The 20,898-nt window shown below is 40.4% G+C and overlaps 1 pseudogene; it reads left to right on the top strand.

Moving 5' to 3' along the window:
- The first annotated feature begins 2,008 nt into the window (after positions 1 to 2,008).
- Positions 2,009 to 20,898, top strand: part of LOC114381524 — a 53,016-nt pseudogene continuing 34,126 nt past the window's right edge.

The following is a 20,898-nucleotide window of genomic DNA, read 5'->3' as shown; positions in this document are numbered from 1 at the left end:
ACACACTTCTCTAGGGGATAGAGGTTTAAGAGTAAATGAGGAAGATTTGGCTATTCGTCTGTAGGGCTTTTCTTTGTTACGGTTCAACAAACGTTGCATTTGTGTAGTCCACGCGTCCAGAAATAAGCGTTGAGATTCGTCCAGTTGATGATATACACCACCATTGTCACCAGCTCTTGCCATGATTAAGGAACAAAGAATTTTGCAGTAAATTAAAAAAAAAATTCAGGACCTCACCACACTCTACTCACGTGTTTCTCTCTTTAATGGTAGTTCACTCGTGTTTGATGCTCTCAATATAGGCTTTTGTGTGATGTTTTCACTCTTGCCTTTTACCACTCACTCCCTCTTAAGTTCCTGGATGGACTGAATTAGACACACAAGGTAATATAAAATAAAAGGAAAGACAATATAATTATCAGAGTAACAGATTTGATTTGGGATAACAACTTGGACTTGATTTGGATAGCAGATTGGATTTGATATGGATAACAGATTAGATTTGATTTGATTTGGATAACAAATCTGATTTGGATAAAAAAAATTTGATTTGATTTGGATAATAGATCAGATTTGGATAACAAATTAGATTTAATTTGGATAACAGATATGATAACAAATAAGATAACAGATAGGATAACAGATAAGATAACAGATATGACAAGTAAACTTCAAATGCTCATAACTTTTGCTACGGTTGTTCGTTTGAGGCCCACTATATATCAAAACACTCAGAATTCAAAGGAGAATCTAGATAAGGGGATTTGGTACACGATTTTCTTCCCAAAAAAAACACCTCTAAATGCCTCAATTTCGAGTTCAAAGATCAAACGCCCCACTTTCTTTTCTTTTCTTTTTTTTGTTTCCTTCTCTTTTTTTTTTCAAATTTCTGCAACTTTTTTTAACTTGAAATAAAACTCAAACAGATTTTTTTTTTGACAAAGTCTGAAAGACACACAAGAAACAAGAACAAGAACAAAAACGTGACAAGAACTAGAACAAGAACGAAACAAAGACGCAAACAAGAAAACACATAACAGAACAAGGACAAAACACGAACCTGGACAAATTACGAAGAAAAAAAAAATAGGATAGGATAGAACCTGTATCAAGAGCCAAAGCTCTGATACCAGATGATGTGAACCTGAGTAGGAGCGGATCGTTTGATACAGGCTACGAAGGTTTGGATGACGCCACTTCCAATGAAGGAAGATAAGTCAGGGTAGACGCCACTTCCAGTGAAGGAAGATAAGTCTGGGTAGACGCCACTTCCGGTTAAGGAAGATAAGTCTGGGTAGACGCCACTTCCAATGAAGGAAGATAAGTCTGGGTAGACGCCACTTCCAGTGAAGGAAGATAAGTCTGGGTAGACGCCACTTCCGGTGAAGGAAGATAAGTCAGGATAGACGCCACAAGGATTACCTTGATAAGTCTGATAATTGGTTCAACCAGGAACCTAGAGAGAAACTCTCACCCAATTTTATGAAATGCCAAAAGTTTTTTTTATTGAAAATAAAAACCAATACTTATAGTGTATCTGAACAAAAAGATAAAAATAGACATGGGCCTTCTAAATAGGTTGGGCCAAAACTACAATAAATAAAAATTATAACTAAAAACATATTTAACTTGGGCCTTCAAATTAGTTTGGGCCTTCAGCAACAATTAATTGTCTTGATAGTGTCTCTGCCTCTGGGCCTTCATCCTTCTCCACTTGGGGGCTTTGTCCTTCTCCACTTGGGCCTTCGTCCTTCTCCACTTGGGCCTTTAGCCTGTATTTGGCCAGTTTCATGATTCTCATCATATGAGGCGTGATGTGCATAAGTTTTGTGGTCATTGCATTGTGTGTAAACAAGCTAAATCTAAGGTTAAACCTCATGGATTGTATACTCCTTTGCCTGTTCCTGAATATCCTTGGACTGACATATCTATGGACTTTGTTTTGGGGCTGCCCAAAACCAAGAATGGAAAGGATTCTGTGTTTGTTGTTGTTGACAGGTTTTCTAAGATGGCACACTTCATCCCTTGCAAGAAAGTGGATGACGCTTGTCATGTGGCTGATTTGTTTTTCAAAGAAATAGTGCGGCTTCATGGATTACCGAGGAGCATTGTCAGTGTTAGGGATGCAAAATTCCTTAGTCACTTTTGGAGGACCTTGTGGGGTAAGATTAGTACTAAATTGTTGTTTTCTACTACTTGTCACCCACAAACTGATGGTCAAACTGAGGTAGTCAATAGGACTTTAGGCACACTGCTTAGGACTGTTTTAAAGAAAAATCTTAAATCTTGGGAAGCCTGTTTGCCTCATGTTGAGTTTGCTTATAATCGGGCTGTCCATAGCACAACTAATTGTTCACCATTTGAGATAGTGTATGGATTTAATCCTTTGACTCCTCTTGATTTCTTGCCTATGCCTAACATTGCTATGTTTAAGCATAAGGATGCACAGGCTAAAGCTGAGTATGTGAAGAAGTTGCATGAGCAAGTGAAGGCCCAAATTGAAAAGAAAAATGCGAGCTATGCAAGGCAAGCCAACAAAAGCAGAAAGAAAGTCATGCTTGAACCAGGTGATTGGGTTTGGGTACACCTGAGGAAGGAGAGGTTCCCAAAACACAGGAAGTCCAAGCTTCAACCTAGAGGAGACGGACCATTCCAAGTGTTGGAGAAGATCAACGACAATGCCTACAAGATTGACTTGCCTAGTGAGTATAATGTAAGTGCCACTTTCAATGTGTCTGATCTATCTCTTTTTGATGCAGATGGAGGAGCCTTGGATTTGAGGACAAATCCTTTTCAAGAAGGAGGGAGTGATGAGGACATAACCAAGGACCATGAAGCACTTGAAGGTCCCATGACCAGAGGCAGACTTAAACAAGCCCAACACGTCATAGAGACAAGGCTGGTCATTTGTATAGCTGCCATTGATGATGATTGAAGGCCCAAGTTGAGAAAGATGAAGGCCCAGAGGCAGAGGCACTACCAAGACTACTAATTGTTGCTGAAGGCCCAAACTAACTTGAAGGCCCAAGTTAAATAAGTTTTTAGTTATAATTTATTTTTATTGTAATTTTGGCCCAAACTGTTTAGAAGGCCCATGTATATTTTTTATCTTTTTGTTCAAATACACTATAAGTATTTGTTTTTGTTTTCAATAAAGGGACTTTTGGCATTTGATAAAATTTGGTGAGAGTTTCTCTCTGGGTTCCTTGTTGAACCAATTATCAGACTTATCAAGGTAATCCTTGTGGCGTCTACCCTGACTTATCTTCCTTCACCGAAAGTGGCGTCATCCAAACCTTCGTAGCCTGTATCAAACGATCCGCTCCTGCTCAGGTTCACATCACAATGAATAAGAAAACATCCTCGATGGTACGAAAAATATTATTGGCCGGCGCTGATGGAAACTAAAAACATTGCACAATGTCGGCCGAAAAACAAACATTCTTCTGCCAGGATTTCCGGTGAGGTCTGTGCAAAAATATCAGTCGGGTGTAGTTTACGACCGTTTTGGGCTATTGCTTTTCTGTTCAATCCCTGAATAATTTTCGGATGATGTCGATAAGGAAATTTTCGATTGTCTTCATCCGGTGATTCCTTTTGGAATACAGCGATCGGTAATCTTTCTTGGCCGATGTCGGCTAGAATTGCTCTTTATCCAAGTTTGTCGAGGTATTTTTTTTTGCTGCCAAGGTCGGCTATATTTTTCTTTGCCTCTTCTACCAGCGCAGGCCAATGTCGACCGAAACACAACGGCGGTTGAGTTCCCACGAAATACCACAGGCGACGTCGATGGTAAACCTATCATTGAGCGAAATCAACAAGGAAAATTTGCTTGATCGTACTAAAGCAATTATTGCCCGGTGTTGGTGAAAAACAATATTGCACAATGTCAGCAAAAAAAATAATTCTTGTGCCAAGCTTTCAGGTAAGGCTTGTCCACAAAAATCAGTCCGGTCTAGTTTACGACCGATGCGGGCTATTGTTTTCAGTACAATCCCTGAATAATTTTTGGATGATGTCGACTACGAACTGTTCGGCTGGCTTCATCCGGTGATGCTTTTTGGCATGCCTCGACTGGTATTCTTTCTTGGCCGATGTTGCATAGGATTATTTTCGATCAATGTTTGTAATGGATTCTTTTCTCTGTTGAGGTCGGTTATATTTTTCTTTGCCTATTCAATTTCCGCAGTCCAATGTCACCCGAAATGAACATCGGTTGAGTGTGCACAAAATACCATAGGCGACCTTGACGGAAAACTTTTTGAGCGACAATGAATAAGAAAACATCCTCGATGGTACGAAAAATATTATTGGCCGGCGCTGATGGAAAATAAAAACATTGCACAATGTCGGCCGAAAAACAAACATTTTTCTGCCAGGATTTCCGGTGAGGTCTGTGCACAAATATCAGTCGGGTGTAGTTTACGACCGTTTTGGGCTATTGCTTTTCTGTTCAATCCCTGAATAATTTTTGGATGATGTCGATAAGGAAATGTTCGATTGGCTTCATCCGGTGATTCTTTTTGGGATACAGCGACCAGTAATCTTTCTTGGCCGATGTCGGCTAGAATTGTTTTTTATCCAAGTTTGTCGAGGGATTTTTTTTTGCTGCCAAGGTCGGCTATATTTTTCTTTGCCTCTTTTACCAGCGCAGGCCAATGTCGACCGAAACACAACGGCGGTTGAGTTCCCACGAAATACCAAAGGCGACCTCGATGGTAAACCTATCATTGAGCAAAATCAACAAGGAAATTTTGCTTGATCGTACTAAAGCAATTATTGCCCGGCGTTGGTGAAAAATAAAAAAAAATTGCACAATGTCGGCAAAAAAAATAATTCTTGTGCCAAGCTTTCCGGTAAGGCTTGTCCACAAAAATCAGTCCGGTCTAGTTTACTGATGCGAATGCGAACCTGAGTATGAGCGGATCGTTTGATACAGACTACGAATGTTTGGATGACGCCACTTCCAGTGAAGGAAGATAAGTCAGGGTAGACGCCACTTCCAGTGAAGGAAGATAAGTCTGGGTAGACGCCACTTCCGGTTAAGGAAGATAAGTCTGGGTAGACGCCACTTCCAATGAAGGAAGATAAGTCTGGGTAGACGCCACAAGGATTACCTTGATAAGTCTGATAATTGGTTCAACAAGGAACCCAGAGAGAAACTCTCACCAAATTTTATCAAAATGCCAAAAGTTTTTTTTATTCAAAACAAAAACCCATACTTATAGTGTAGCTAAACAAAAAGATAAAAATAGACATGGGCCTTTTAAACAGTTTGGGCCAAAATTACAATAAAAATAAATTATAACTAAAAACTTATTTAACTTGGGCCTTCAAATTAGTTTGGGCCTTCAGCAACAATTAATAGTCTTGATAGTGTCTCTGTCTCTGGGCCTTCATCCTTCTCCACTCGGGGGCTTTGTTCTTCTCCACTTGGGCCTTCGTCCTTCTCCACTTGGGCCTTTGCCCTTCTCCACTTGGGCCTTTAGCCTGTATTTGGCCAGTTTCATGATTCTCATCATTCCCTCCTTCTTGGAAAACATTTGTCCTCAAATGTTCAGGATCATCACCGGGTTCAAGTACCACTTCCTTCCTTTTCTTGTGGGCTTGCTTGACATAGCTTTCATTCTTCTTTGCAATTTGCACCTTCACTTGGTCATACAATCTTTTCACATACTCAACTTTGGCATGTGCATCCTTACGTTGAGTCTCTTGGGGATTGCTTTTGTAAGTTGGCCTGTTAGGCAATGAAGCTCCGGGGAGGACATCAACTTGATGTTCTATGCCTCTTGAAGGTGGTAGTCCATGAGGAATCTCCTTAGGAAAGACATTTTTAAATTCCTGCAATAATGGTTGAACACTAGGAGAAATAGAAATAGTAAATTCATTAGAATTATCAGTAGAAATTTTACTGTCTTTGCAATACTGTAGATTGAGTGGTTCATGAGCAGGTAACACTTTCCTCACTTCACTCGCCTCTGCAAAATAATTAAATTTTCTCTCATGTGTATCACTCTTTTCCTCGGGTGTATCACTCTTCTTTTTCATATTCCTTTGTGGTGCCTCACTATTTTCTTTCTCTTGTTCTCTCTTTTCTCCCATTCTGATTTGGTCATCACACACTTCTCTAGGGGATAGAGGTTTAAGAGTAAATGAGGAAGATTTGGCTATTCGTCTGTAGGGCTTTTCTTTGTTACGGTTCAACAAACGTTGCATTTGTGTAGTCCACGCGTCCAGAAATAAGCGTTGAGATTCATCCAGTTGATGATATACACCACCATTGTCACCAGCTCTTGCCATGATTAAGGAACAAAGAATTTTGCAGTAAATTAAAAAAAAATTCAGGACCTCACCACACTCTACTCACGTGTTTCTCTCTTTAATGGTAGTTCACTCGTGTTTGATGCTCTCAATATAGGCTTTTGTGTGATGTTTTCACTCTTGCCTTTTACCACTCACTCCCTCTTAAGTTCCTGGATGGACTGAATTAGACACACAAGGTAATATAAAATAAAAGGAAAGACAATATAATTATCAGAGTAACAAATTAGATTTGGGATAACAACTTGGACTTGATTTGGATAGCAGATTGGATTTGATTTGGATAACAGATTAGATTTGGATAACAAATCTGATTTGGATAAAAAATTTGATTTGATTTGATTTGGATAATAGATCAGATTTGGATAACAAATTAGATTTAATTTGGATAACATATATTATAACAAATAAGATAACAGATAGGATAGCAGATAAAATAATAGATATGACAAGTAAACTTCAAATGCTCATAACTTTTGCTACGGTTATCCGTTTGAGGCCCACTATATATCAAAACGCTCAGAATTCAGAGGAGAATCTAGATAAGGGGATTTGGTACACGATTTTGTGCCAAAAAAAAGCCTCTAACTGCCTCAATTTCGTGTTGAAAGATCAAACACCCACTTTCTCTTTTTTCTCTTTCTTCTTTTCTTCTCTTTTTTTTTTCTTCAAAATTTCTGCAACTTTTTTTTTACTTGAAACAGAACCCAAACAATTTTTTTTTACGACACAAAGTCTGAAAGACACTAGAAACAAGAACAACAACAAGAACACAAACGTGACAAGAACAAGAACGAAACAAAGACACAAACAAGAACGCAACAAGACGCAAACAAGAAAAACAAATAACAGAACAAGGACAAAACACGAACCAAGACAAATTACAAAGAAAAATAATAGGATAAGATAGTATCAAGAGCCGAAGCTCTGATACCAGATGATGTGAATCTTACGGGGCGGATCATTTGATACAGGCTACGAAGGTTTGGATGACGCCACTTCCAGTGAAGGAAGATAAGTCAGGGTAGACGCCACTTCCAGTGAAGGAAGATAAGTCTGGGTAGACGCCACTTCCGGTTAAGGAAGATAAGTCTGGCTAGACGCCACTTCCGGTTAAGGAAGATAAGTCAGGGTAGACGCCACTTCCAGTGAAGGAAGATAAGTCAGGGTAGACGCCACAAGGATTACCTTGATAAGTCTGATAATTGGATCAACAAGGAACCCAGAGAGAAACTCTCACCCAATTTTATGAAAATGCCAAAAGTTTTTTTTTATTCAAAACAAAAACCAATACTTATAGTGTATCTGAACTAAAAGATAAAAATAGACATGGGCCTTCTAAACAGTTTGGGCCAAAATTACAATAAAAATAAATTATAACTAAAAACTTATTTAACTTGGGCCTTCAAATTAGTTTGGGCCTTCAGCAACAATTAATAGTCTTGATAGTGTCTCTGTCTCTGGGCCTTCATCCTTCTCCACTCGGGGGCTTTATCCTTCTCCACTTGGGCCTTTGCCCTTCTCCACTTGGGCCTTTAGCCTGTATTTGGCCAATTTCAGGATTCTCATCATTTACGACCGATGCGGGCTATTGTTTTCAGTACAATCCCTGAATAATTTTTGGATGATGTCGACTAGGAACTGTTCGGTTGGCTTCATCCGGTGAGGCCTTTTGGCATGCCTCGACTGGTAATCTTTCATGGCCGATGTCGCATTGGATTATTTTCGATCAATGTTTGTAATGGAGTCTTTTCTCTGTTGAGGTCGGTTATATTTTTCTTTGCCTATTCAATTTCCGCAGTCCAATGTCACCCGAAATGAACGTCGGTTGTGTGTGCACGAAATACCATAGGCGACCTTGACGGAAAACTTTTTGAGCGACAATGAATAAGAAAACATCCTCGATGGTACGAAAAATATTATTGGCCGGCGCTGATGGAAAATAAAAACATTGCACAATGTCGGCCGAAAAACAAACATTCTTCAGCCAGGATTTCCGGTGAGGTCTGTGCAACAATATCAGTCGGGTGTAGTTTGCGACCGTTTTGGGCTATTGCTTTTCTGTTCAATCCCTGAATAATTTTCGGATGATGTCGATAAGGAAATGTTCGATTGTCTTCATCCGGTGATTCTTTTTGGGATACAGCGACCGGTAATCTTTCTTGGCCGATGTCGGCTAGAATTGTTTTTTATCCAAGTTTGTCGAGGTATTTTTTTTTGCTGCCAAGGTCGGCTATATTTTTCTTTGCCTCTTCTACCAGCGCAGGCCAATTTCGACCAAAACACAACGGCGGTTGAGTTCCCACGAAATACCACAGGCGACCTCGATGGTAAACCTATCATTGAGCGAAATCAACAAGGAAAATTTGCTTGATCGTACTAAAGCAATTATTGCCCGGCGTTGGTGAAAAATAAAAAAAAAATTGCACAATGTCGGCAAAAAAAATAATTCTTGTGCCAAGCTTTCCATGAGGCTTGTCCACAAAAATCAGTCCGGTCTAGTTTACGACCGATGCGGGCTATTGTTTTCAGTACAATCCCTGAATAATTTTTGAATGATGTCGACTACGAACTGTTCGGCTGGCTTCATCCGGTGATGCCTTTTGGCATGCCTCGACTGGTATTCTTTCTTGGCCGATGTCGCATATGATGCGAACCTGAGTAGGAGGGGATCGTTTGATACAGGCTACGGAGGTTTTGGATGACGCCACTTCCAGTGAAGGAAGATAAGTCAGGGTAGACGCCACTTCCGGTGAAGGAAGATAAGTCCGGGTAGACACCACTTCCGGTGAAGGAAGATAAGTCAGGATAGACGCCACTTCCAGTGAAGGAAGATATGTCAGGATAGTCGCCACAAGGATTACCTTGATAAGTCTTATAATTGGTTCAACAAGGAATCCAGAGAGAAACTCACCAAATTTTATCAAATGCCAAAAGTTTTGTTATTCAAAACAAAAACCAATACTTATAGTGTAGCTGAACAAAAAGATAAAAATAGACATGGGCCTTCTAAACAGTTTGGGCCAAAATTAGAATAAATATAAATTATAACTAAAAACTTATTTAACTTGGGCCTTCAAATTAGTTTGGGCCTTCAGCAACAATTGATAGTCTTGATAGTGTCTCTGCCTCTGGGCTTTCATCCTTCTCCACTTGGGCCTTTAGCCTGTATTTGGCCAGTTTCATGATTCTCATCAGCATAGGATTATTTTCGATCAATGTTTGTAATGGAGTCTTTTCTCTGTTGAGGTCGGTTATATTTTTCTTTGCCTTTTCAATTTGCGCAGTCCAATGTCACCCGAAATGAACGTCGGTTGAGTGTGCACGAAATACCATAGGTGATGAGGACACGTTCAAGAGCAAGGGCAAGGATCCACTTGAAGGACTTGGAGGACCTATGACAAGGGCTAGAGCAAGGAAAGCCAAGGAAGCTCTTCAACAAGTGCTGTCCATACTATTTGAATACAAGCCCAAGTTTCAAGGAGAAAAGTCCAAGGTTGTGAGTTGTATCATGGCCCAAATGGAGGAGGACTAAATGACACCACTTTGTCTCAATTTTAGAGTGTTTAGTTTGTCTAAATAATGGCCCAATCCTTGTAAAGTTGGCTGACCAAAAATATGTTTTGGGTTAATCAACTAAAAGGGCTTTAGTTAGGTTTAGTTCAAGTTGTAATAAGGGCCCAATTGGCAACCTAGGCATCAGCCTTTTGGGAGACCAATTGGTGGCTGACTTGTTGGCTGTTGGGGGTGACTTTTGGTTGCCACAATTTCAGTTACACTCAGCCATTAAGTTTGTTTTAATTCCCTAGGTTAATGGCATTAAGTTATTTTAATTCTAAGTTAGTGGGTCATTACTAAAATCTGCTGTAAAGCTTCTATATAAGCTGAACCATTTTATCAATAAACACAAGTTGAGTTTTATTCAGAAAATTAGAGTTTATCTCTTTTATCTTAGTGAGAGTGATTCTCCTAAATTCTTGAGTGATTCAAGAACACCTTGGCTGTATCAAAGGACTTTCACAACCTTTGTGTGTTGCCCTCGCTGGAAAGAGTGATTCTTTCCTTCCTTTCATCATCACCCTTGTTCTTTCAAACCACAATTCCAGAAAATCTACCTCTGCCCAGAATTATCTCGTGGCCATAACTCCCATTTTACGCACTCAAATTAAGTGATTCTTGAGCCTAAATTGAATTTCAAAACGAGACCTTTCACCTCGTTTTGGAATCACCTCATTTGGTGATGAGGACATAACCAAGGGCAAGGACCATGAAGCACTTGAAGGTCCCATGACCAGAGGCAGACTTAAACAAGCCCAACACGTCATAGAGACAAGGTTGGTCATTTGTATAGCTGCCATTGATGATGATTGAAGGCCCAAGTGGAGAAAGATGAAGGCCCAGAGGCAGAGGCACTACCAAGACTACTAATTGTTGTTGAAGGCCCAAACTAACTTGAAGGCCCAAGTTAAATAAGTTTTTAGTTATAATTTATTTTTATTGTAATTTTGGCCCAAACTGTTTAGAAGGCCCATGTCTATTTTTATCTTTTTCTTCAGATACACTATAAGTATTTGTTTTTGTTTTCAATAAAAGAAACTTTTGACATTTGATAAAATTTGGTGAGAGTTTCTCTCTGAGTTCCTTGTTGAACCAATCTCAGACTTATCAAGGTAATCCTTGTGGCGTCTACCCTGACTTATCTTCCTTCACCGGAAGTGGCGTCATCCAAACCTCCGTAGCCTGTATCAAACGATCCACTCCTACTCAGGTTCACATCATTTGGAGCCCTGTAGCTTCAGTTATTGCCATTTCTATATTTCTGTTCAGCCACCACTTAACCTACGTTTTACCATCCCATTCATCCATTTTATGCCAAGAACCACCTTATTAAGACCCACGAAATTAGCCACCTTATTTTCCATCCTTTCCTTAATCAATTTCCGCATTTTCCATCAAGGTTTAATCCTAGACGATCCTAAGTCAGCCCTTGTGCCATGTGGGTTCATATCAATAGGCGACCTTGACGGAATACTTTTTGATCGACAATGAATAAGTAAACATCCTCGATGGTATGAAAAATATTATTGGTAGGCTCTGATGGAAAATAAAAACATTGCACAATGTCGGCCGAAAAAAAAATATTCTTCTGCCAGGATTTCCGGTGAGGTCTGTCCACAAATATCAGTCGGGTGTAGTTTACGACCGTTTTGGGCTATTGCTTTTCTGTTCAATCCCAGAATAATTTTCGGATGATGTCGATAAGGAAATATTCGATTGGCTTAATCTGGTGATTCTTTTTGGGGTACAGCGACCGGCAATCTTTCTTGGCCGATATCGGCTAGAATTGTTTTTTATCCAAGTTTGTCGCGGGATTTTTTTTTGCTGCCAAGGTCGGCTATATTTTTCTTTGCCTCTTCTACCAGCACAGGCCAATGTCGCCCGAAACACAACGTCGGTTGAGTTCCCACGAAATACCACAGGCGACCTCGATGGTAAACCTATTATTGAGTGAAATCAACAAGGAAAATTTGCTTGATCGTACTAATGCAATTATTGCCCGGCGTTGGTGAAAAATAAGAAAAAAATTGCACAATGTCGGCAAAAAAAAAAATTCTTGTGCCAAGCTTTCCCGTAAGGCTTGTCCACAAAAATCAGTCCGGTCTAGTTTACGACCGATGCGGGCTATTGATTTCTGTGCAATCCCTGAATAATTTTTGGATGATGTCGACTAGGAACTGTTCGGTTGGCTTCATCCGGTGATGCTTTTTGGTATGCCTCGACTGGTAATCTTTCTTGGCCGATGATGCATAGGATTATTTTCGATCAATGTTTGTAGTCGAGTCTTTTCTTTGTTGAGGTCGGTTATATTTTTCTTTGCCTATTCAATTTCCGCAGTCCAATGTCACCCGAAATGAACGTCGGTTGAGTGTGCACGAAATACCATAGGCGACCTTGACGGAAAACTTTTGGAGCGACAATGAATAAGAAAACATCCTCGACGGTACGAAAAATATTATTGGCCGGCGTTGATGGAAAATAAAAACATTGCACAATGTCGGCCGAAAAACAAACATTCTTCTGCCAGGATTTCCGGTGAGGTCTGTCCACAAATATCAGTCGGGTGTACTTTACGACCGTTTTGGGATATTCCTTTTCTGTTCAATCCCTGAATAATTTTGGATGATGTCGATAAGGAAATGTTCGATTGGCTTCATCCGGTGATTCTTTTCGGGATACAACGACCGGTAATCTTTCTTGGCCGATGTCGGCTAGAATTGTTTTTTATCGAAGTTTGTCGAGGGATTTTTTTTTGCTGCCAAGGTCGGCTATATTTTTCTTTGCCTCTTTTACCAGAGCAGGCCAATGTCGACCGAAACACAACGGCGGTTGAGTTCCCACGAAATACCACAAGCGACCTCGATGGTAAACCTATTATTGAGCGAAATCAACAAGGAAAATTTGCTTGATCGTACTAATGCAATTATTGCCCGGCGTTGGTGACAAATAAAAAAAATTGCACAATGTCGGCAAAAAAAAAAAATCTTGGGTCAAGCTTTCCGGCAAGGCTTGTCCACAAAAATCAGTCCGGTCTAGTTTACGACCGAGGTGGGCTATTGTTTTCTGTGCAATCCCTGAATAGTTTTTGGATCATGTCAATTAGGAACTGTTCGGTTGGCTTCATCCGGTGATGCTTTTCGGTATGCCTCGACTGGTTATCTTTCTTGGGCAATGTCGCATAGGATTATTTTCGATCAATGTTTGTAATGGACTCTTTTCTCTGTTGAGGTCAGTTATATTTTTCTTTGCCTATTCAATTACCGCAGTCCAATGTCACCCGAAATGAACGTCGGTTGAGTGTGCACGAAATACCATAGGCGACCTTGACGGAAAACTTTTTGAGCGACAATGAATAAGAAAACATCCTCGACGGTACGAAAAATATTATTCGACGGCGTTGATGGAAAATAAAAACATTGCACAATGTCGGCCGAAATACAAACATTCTTCTGCCAGGATTTCCGGTGAGGTTTGTCCATAAATATCCGTCGGGTGTAGTTTGCGACCGTTTTGGGCTATTGCTTTTCTGTTCAATCCCTTAATAATTTTGGATGATGTCGATAAGGAAATGTTCGATCGGCTTCATCCGGTGATTCTTTTCGGGATACAGCGACCAGTAATCTTTCTTGGCCGATGTCGGCTAGAATTGTTTTTTATCCATGTTTGACGAGGATTTTTTTTTTTGCTGCCAAGGTCGGCTATATTTTTCTTTGCCTCTTTTATAAACCCAGGCCAATGTCGACGGAAACACAACGGCGGTTGAGTTCCCGCGAAATACCACAGGCGAGCTCGATGGTAAACCTATTATTGAGCGAAATCAACAAGGAAAATTTGCTTGATCGTACTAAAACAATTAATGGCCGGCGTTGGTGAAAAATAAAAAAAAATGCACAATGTCGGCAAAAAAAAAATCTTGGCCCAAGCTTTCCGGCATGGCTTGTCCACAAAAATCAGTCCGGTCTAGTTTACGACCGATGTGGGCTATTGTTTTCTGTGCAATCCCTGAATAATTATTGGATGATGTTGATTAGGAACTGTTCGGTTGGCTTTATCCGGTGATGCTTTTTGGTATGCCTCGACTGGTAATCTTTCTTGGCCGATGTCGCATAGGATTATTTTCGATAAATGTTTGTAATGGAGTCTTTTCTCTGTTGAGGTCGGCTATATTTTTCTTTGCCTATTCAATTACCGCAGTCCAATGTCACCCGAAATGAACGTCGGTTGAGTGTGCACAAAATACCATAGGCGACCTTGACAGAAAAATTTTTGAGCGACAATGAATAAGAAAACATCCTCGACGGTACGAAAAATATTATTGCCCCGCGTTGATGGAAAATAAAAACATTGCACAATGTCGGCCGAAATACAAACATTCTTCTGCCAGGATTTCCGGTGAGGTCTGTCCGCAAATATCAGTCGGGTGTAGTTTACGATTGTTTTGGGCTATTGCTTTTCTGTTCAATCCCTGAATAATTTTCGGATGATAACGATAAGGAAATGTTCGATTGGCTTCATCCGGTGATTCTTTTCGGGATACTGCGACCGGTAATCCTTCTTGGCCGATGTCGGCTAGAATTGTTTTTTATTCATGTTTGTAGAGGATTTTATTTTGCTGCCAAGGTCGGCTATATTTTTCTTTGCCTCTTTTATCAGCGCAGGCCAATGTCGACCGAAACACAACGGCGGTTGAGTTCCCGCGAAAAACCACAGGCAAGCTCGATGGTAAACCTATTATTGAGCGAAATCAACAAGGAAAATTTGCTTGATCGTACTAAAACAATTAATGCCCGGCGTTGGTGAAAAATAAAAAAAAATTGCACAATGTCGGCAAAAAAAAAAAAATCTTGGGCCAGGCTTTCCGGCATGGCTTGTCCACAAAAATCAGTCCAGTCTAGTTTACGACCGATGTGGGCTATTGTTTTCTGTGCAATCCCTGAATAATTATTGGATGATGTCGATTAGGAACTGTTCGGTTGGCTTCATCCGGTGATGCTTTTTGGTATGCCTCGACTGGTAATCTTTCTTGGCCGATGTCGCATAGGATTATTTTCGATCAATGTTTGTAATGGAGTCTTTTCTCTGTTGAGGTCGGCTATATTTTCGTTCCCTATTCAATTACCCCATTCCAATGTCACCCGAAATGAACGTCGGTTGAGTGTGCACGAAATACCATAGGCGACCTTGACGGAAAACTTTTTGAGCGACAATGAATAAGAAAACATCCTCGACGGTACGAAAAATATTATTGGCCGGCGTTGATGGAAAATAAAAACATTGCACAATGTCGGCCGAAATACAAACATTCTTCTGCCAGGATTTCCGGTGAGGTCTGTCCGCAAATATCCGTCGGGTGTAGTTTACGACTGTTTTGGGCTATTGCTTTTCTATTCAATCCCTGAATAATTTTTGATGATATCGATAAGGAAATGTTCGATTGGCTTCATCCGGTGATTCTTTTCGGGGTACAGCGACCGGTAATCTTTCTTGGCCGATGACGACTAGAATTGTTTTTTATCCATGTTTGTCGAGGAGTTTTTTTTGCTGCCAAGGTCGGCTATATTTTTCATTGCCTCTTTTATCAGCACAGGCCAATGTCGACCGAAACACAACGGCGGTTGAGTTCCCGCGAAATACCACAGGCGAGCTCGATGGTAAACCTATTATTGAGCGAAATCAACAAGGAAAATTTGCTTGATCGTACTAAAACAATTAATGCCCGGCGTTGGTGAAAAATAAAAAAAAAATTGCACAATGTCGGCAAAAAAAAAAAATCTTGGGCCAAGCTTTCCGGCATGGCTTGTCCACAAAAATCAGTCCGGTCTAGTTTACGACCGATGTGGGCTATTGTTTTCTGTGCAATCCCTGAATAACTATTGGATGATGTTGATTAGGAACTGTTCGGTTGGCTTTTTCCGGTGATGCTTTTTGGTGTGCCTCGACTGGTAATCTTTCTTGGCCGATGTCGCATAGGATTATTTTCGATCAATGTTTGTAATGGAGTCTTTTCTCTGTTGAGGTCGGCTATATTTTTCTTTGCCTATTCAATTACCGCAGTCCAATGTCACCCGAAATGAACGTCGGTTGAGTGTGCACAAAATACCATAGGCGACCTTGACAGAAAACTTTTTGAGCGACAATGAATAAGAAAACATCCTCGACGGTACGAAAAATATTATTGGCCGGCGTTGATGGAAAATAAAAACATTGCACAATGTCAGCCGAAATACAAACATTCTTCTGCCAGGATTTCCGGTGAGGTCTGTCCGCAAATATCAGTCGGGTGTAGTTTACGACTGTTTTGGGCTATTGCTTTTCTGTTCAATCCCTGAATAATTTTCGGATGATAACGATAAGGAAATGTTCGATTGGCTTCATCCGGTGATTCTTTTCGGGATACAGCGACAGGTAATCCTTCTTGGCGGATGTCGGCTAGAATTATTTTTTATTCATGTTTGTCGAGGATTTTATTTTGCTGCCAAGGTCGGCTATATTTTTCTTTGCCTCTTTTATCAGCGCAGGCCAATGTCGACCGAAACACAACGGCGGTTGAGTTCCCGCGAAAAACCACAGGCAAGCTCGATGGTAAACCTATTATTGAGCGAAATCAACAAGGAAAATTTGCTTGATCGTACTAAAACAATTAATGCCCGGCGTTGGTGAAAAATAAAAAAAAAAATTGCACAATGTCGGCAAAAAAAAATAATCTTGGGCCAAGCTTTCCGGCATGGCTTGTCCACAAAAATCAGTCCGGTCTAGTTTACGACCGATGTGGGCTATTGTTTTCTGTGCAACCCCTGAATAATTAATGGATGATGTCGATTAGGAACTGTTCGGTTGGCTTCATCCGGTGATGCTTTTTGGTATGCCTCGACTGGTAATCTTTCTTGGCCGATGTCGCATAGGATTATTTTCGATCAATGTTTGTAATGGAGTCTTTTCTCTGTTGAGGTCTGCTATATTTTCGTCCCCTATTCAATTACCCCAGTCCAATGTCATCCGAAAGAACGTCGGTCGAGTGTGCACGAAATACCATAGGCGACCTTGACGGAAAACTTTTTGAGCGACAATGAATAAGAAAACATCCTCGACGGTACGAAAAATATTATTGGCCGGTGTTGATGGAAAACAAAAACATTGCACAATGTCGGCCGAAAAACAAACATTCTTCTGCCAGGATTTCCGTTGAGGTCTGTCCACAAATATCAGTCGGGTGTACTTTACGACAGTTTTGGGCTATTGCTTTTCTGTTCAATCCCTGAATAATTTTGGATGATGTCAATAAGGAAATGTTCGATTGGCTTCATCCGGTGATTCTTTTCGGGATACAGCGACCGGTAATCTTCTTGGCTGATGTCGGCTAGAATTGTTTTTTATCCAAGTTGGTCGAGGATTTTTTTTTGCTGCCAGGGTCGGCTATATTTTTCTTTGCCTCTTCTATCAGACATGCCAATGTCAACCGAAACACAACGGCGGTTGAGTTCCCACGAAATACCACAGACGACCTCGATGGTAAACCTATTATTGAGCGAAATCAACATGGAAAATTTGCTTCATCGTACTAAAACAATTATTGGCTGGCATTGGTGAAGAATAAAAAAAAATTGCACAATGTCGGTAAAAAAAAAAAAATCTTGTGCCAAGCATTCCGGCAAGGCTTGTCCACAAAAATCAGTCCGGTCTAGTTTACGACATATGTGGGCTTTTGTTTTTTGTGCTATCCCTGAATAATTTTTGGATGATGTCGATTAGGATCTGTTCTGTTGGCATCATCCGGTGATGCTTTTTGGTATGCCTCGACTAGTAATCTTTTTTGGCCGATGTCGCTGATGTGAACCTTACGGGGCGGATCACTTGATACAGGCTGTAGAGTTTTTGGATGACGCCACTTCCGGTGAAGGAAGATAAGTCAGGGTAGACGCCACTTCCGGTGAAGGAAGATAAGTCTGGGTAGACGCCACTTCCGGTGAAGGAAGATAAGTCTGGGTAGACGCCACTTCCAGTGAAGGAAGATAAGTCAGGGTAGACGCCACAAGGATTACCTTGATAAGTCTGATAATTGGTTCAACAAGGAACCCGGAGAGAAACTCTCACCAAATTTTATCAAAATGCCAAAAGTCCTTCTCCACTTGGGCCTTCGTTCTTCTCCACTTGGGCCTTTAGCCTGTATTTGGCCAGTTTCATGATTCTCATCATTCCCTCCTTCTTGGAAAACATTTGTCCTCAAATGTCTAGGATCATCACCGAATTCAAGTACCACTTCCTTCCTTTTCTTGTTGACTTGCTTGGCATAGCTTTCATTCTTCTTTGCAATTTGCACCTTCACTTGGTCATACAATCTTTTCACATACTGAACTTTGGCATGTGCATCCTTACGTTGAGTCTCTTGGGGATTGCTTTTGTAAGTTGGCCTGTTAGGCAATGAAGCTCCGGGGAGGAGATCAACTTGATGTTCTATGCCTCTTGAAGGTGGTAGTCCATGAGGAATCTCCTTAGGAAAGACATTTTTAAATTCCTGCAATAATGGTTGAACACTAGGAGAAATAGAAATAGTAAACTCATTAGAATTATCAGTAGAAATTTTACTGTCTTTGCAATACTGTAGATTGAGTGGTTCATGAGCAGGTAACACTTTCCTCACTTCACTCGCCTCTGCAAAATAATTAAATTTTCTCTCATGTGTATCACTCTTTTCCTCGGGTGTATCACTCTTCTTTTTCATATTCCTTTGTGGTGCCTCACTATTTTCTTTCTCTTTTTCTCTCTTTTCTCCCATTCTGATTTGGTCATCACACACTTCTCTAGGGGATAGAGGTTTAAGAGTAAATGAGGAAGATTTGGCTATTCGTCTGTAGGGCTTTTCTTTGTTACGGTTCAACAAACGTTGCATTTGTGTAGTCCACGCGTCTAGAAATAAGCGTTGAGATTCGTCCAGTTGATGATATACACCACCATTGTCACCAGCTCTTGCCATGATTAAGGAAGAAAGAATTTTGCAGTAAATTAAAAAAAAATTCAGGACCTCACCACACTCTACTCACGTGTTTCTCTCTTTAATGGTAGTTCACTCGTGTTTGATGCTCTCAATATAGGCTTTTGTGTGATGTTTTCACTCTTGCCTTTTACCACTCACTCCCTCTTAAGTTCCTGGATGGACTGAATTAGACACACAAGGTAATATAAAATAAAAGGAAAGACAATATAATTATCAGAGTAACAGATTTGATTTGGGATAACAACTTGGACTTGATTTGGATAGCAGATTGGATTTGATATGGATAACAGATTAGATTTGATTTGATTTGGATAAAAAAAATTTGATTTGATTTGGATAATAGATCAGATTTGGATAACAAATTAGATTTAATTTGGATAACAGATATGATAACAAATAAGATAACAGATAGGATAACAGATAAGATAGCAGATATGACAAGTAAACTTCAAATGCTCATAACTTTTGCTACGGTTATCCGTTTGAGGCCCACTATATATCAAAACGCTCAGAATTCAGAGGAGAATCTAGATAAGGGGATTTGGTACACGATTTTCTGCCAAAAAAAAGCCTCTAACTGCCTCAATTTTGTGTTCAAAGATCAAACACCCACTTTCTCTTTTTTCTCTTTCTTCTTTTCTTCTCTTTTTTTTTTCAAAATTTCTGCAACTTTTTTTTTTTTTACTTGAAACAGAACCCAAACAATTTTTTTTTTATGACACAAAGTCTGAAAGACACTAGAAACAAGAACAACAACAAGAACACAAACGTGACAAAAACAAGAACGAAACAAAGACACAAACAAGAACGCAACAAGACGCAAACAAGAAAACAAATAACAGAACAAGGACAAAACACGAACCTGGACAAATTACAAAGAAAAATAATAGGATAAGATAGAACCTGTATCAAGAGCCGAAGCTCTGATACCAGATGATGTGAATCTTACGGGGCAGATCGTTTGATACAGGCTACGGAGGTTTTGGATGACGCCACTTCCGGTGAAGGAAGATAAGTCAGGGTAGACGCCACTTCCAGTGAAGGAAGATAAGTCTGGGTAGACGCCACTTCCGGTGAAGGAAGATAAGTCTGGGTAGACGCCACTTCCAATGAAGGAAGATAAGTCTGGGTAGACGCCACTTCCGGTTAAGGAAGATAAGTCTGGGTAGACGCCACTTCCAATGAAGGAAGATAAGTCTGGGTAGACGCCACTTCCAATGAAGGAAGATAAGTCTGGGTAGACGCCACAAGGATTACCTTGATAAGTCTGATAATTGGTTCAACCAGGAACCTAGAGAGAAACTCTCACCAAATTTTATCAAAATGCCAAAAGTCCTTCTCCACTTGGGCCTTCGTTCTTCTCCACTTGGGCCTTTAGCCTGTATTTGGCCAGTTTCATGATTCTCATCAGTCGCATAGGATTATTTTCGACCAATGTTTGTAATGGAGTCCTTTCTCTGTTGAGGTCGGTTATATTTTTCTTTGCCTATTCAATTACCGCAGTCCAATGTCACCCGAAATGAACGTCGGTTGAGTGTGCACGAAATACCATAGGCAACCTTGACGGAAAACTTTTTGAGCGACAATGAATTAGAAAACATCCTCGACGGTACAAAAAATATTATTGGCCGGCGTTGATGGAAAATAAAAACATTGCACAATGTCGGCCGAAATACAAACATTCTTCCGCCAGGATTTCCGGTGAGGTCTGTCCATAAATATCCGTCGGGTGTAGTTTGCGACCGTTTTGGGCTATTGCTTTTCTGTTCAATCCCTTAATAATTTTGGATGATGTCGATAAGGAAATGTTCGATCGGCTTCATCCAGTGATTTTATTCGGGATACAGCGACCAGTAATCTTTCTTGGCCGATGTCGGCTAGAATTGTTTTTTATCCATGTTTGACGAGGATTTTTTTTTGCTGCCAAGGTCGGCTATATTTTTCTTTGCCTCTTTTATCAACGCAGGCCAATGTCGACCGAAACACAACGGCGGTTGAGTTCCCGCGAAATACCACAGGCGAGCTCG

The sequence above is a fragment of the Glycine soja genome, chromosome 13 (assembly GCF_004193775.1).
Source record: "Glycine soja cultivar W05 chromosome 13, ASM419377v2, whole genome shotgun sequence".
Taxonomy (NCBI): Eukaryota; Viridiplantae; Streptophyta; class Magnoliopsida; order Fabales; family Fabaceae; genus Glycine; species Glycine soja.
The sequence above is the reverse complement of the archived record's forward strand: the minus strand, read 5'-3'. Positions and strand labels throughout refer to the sequence as shown.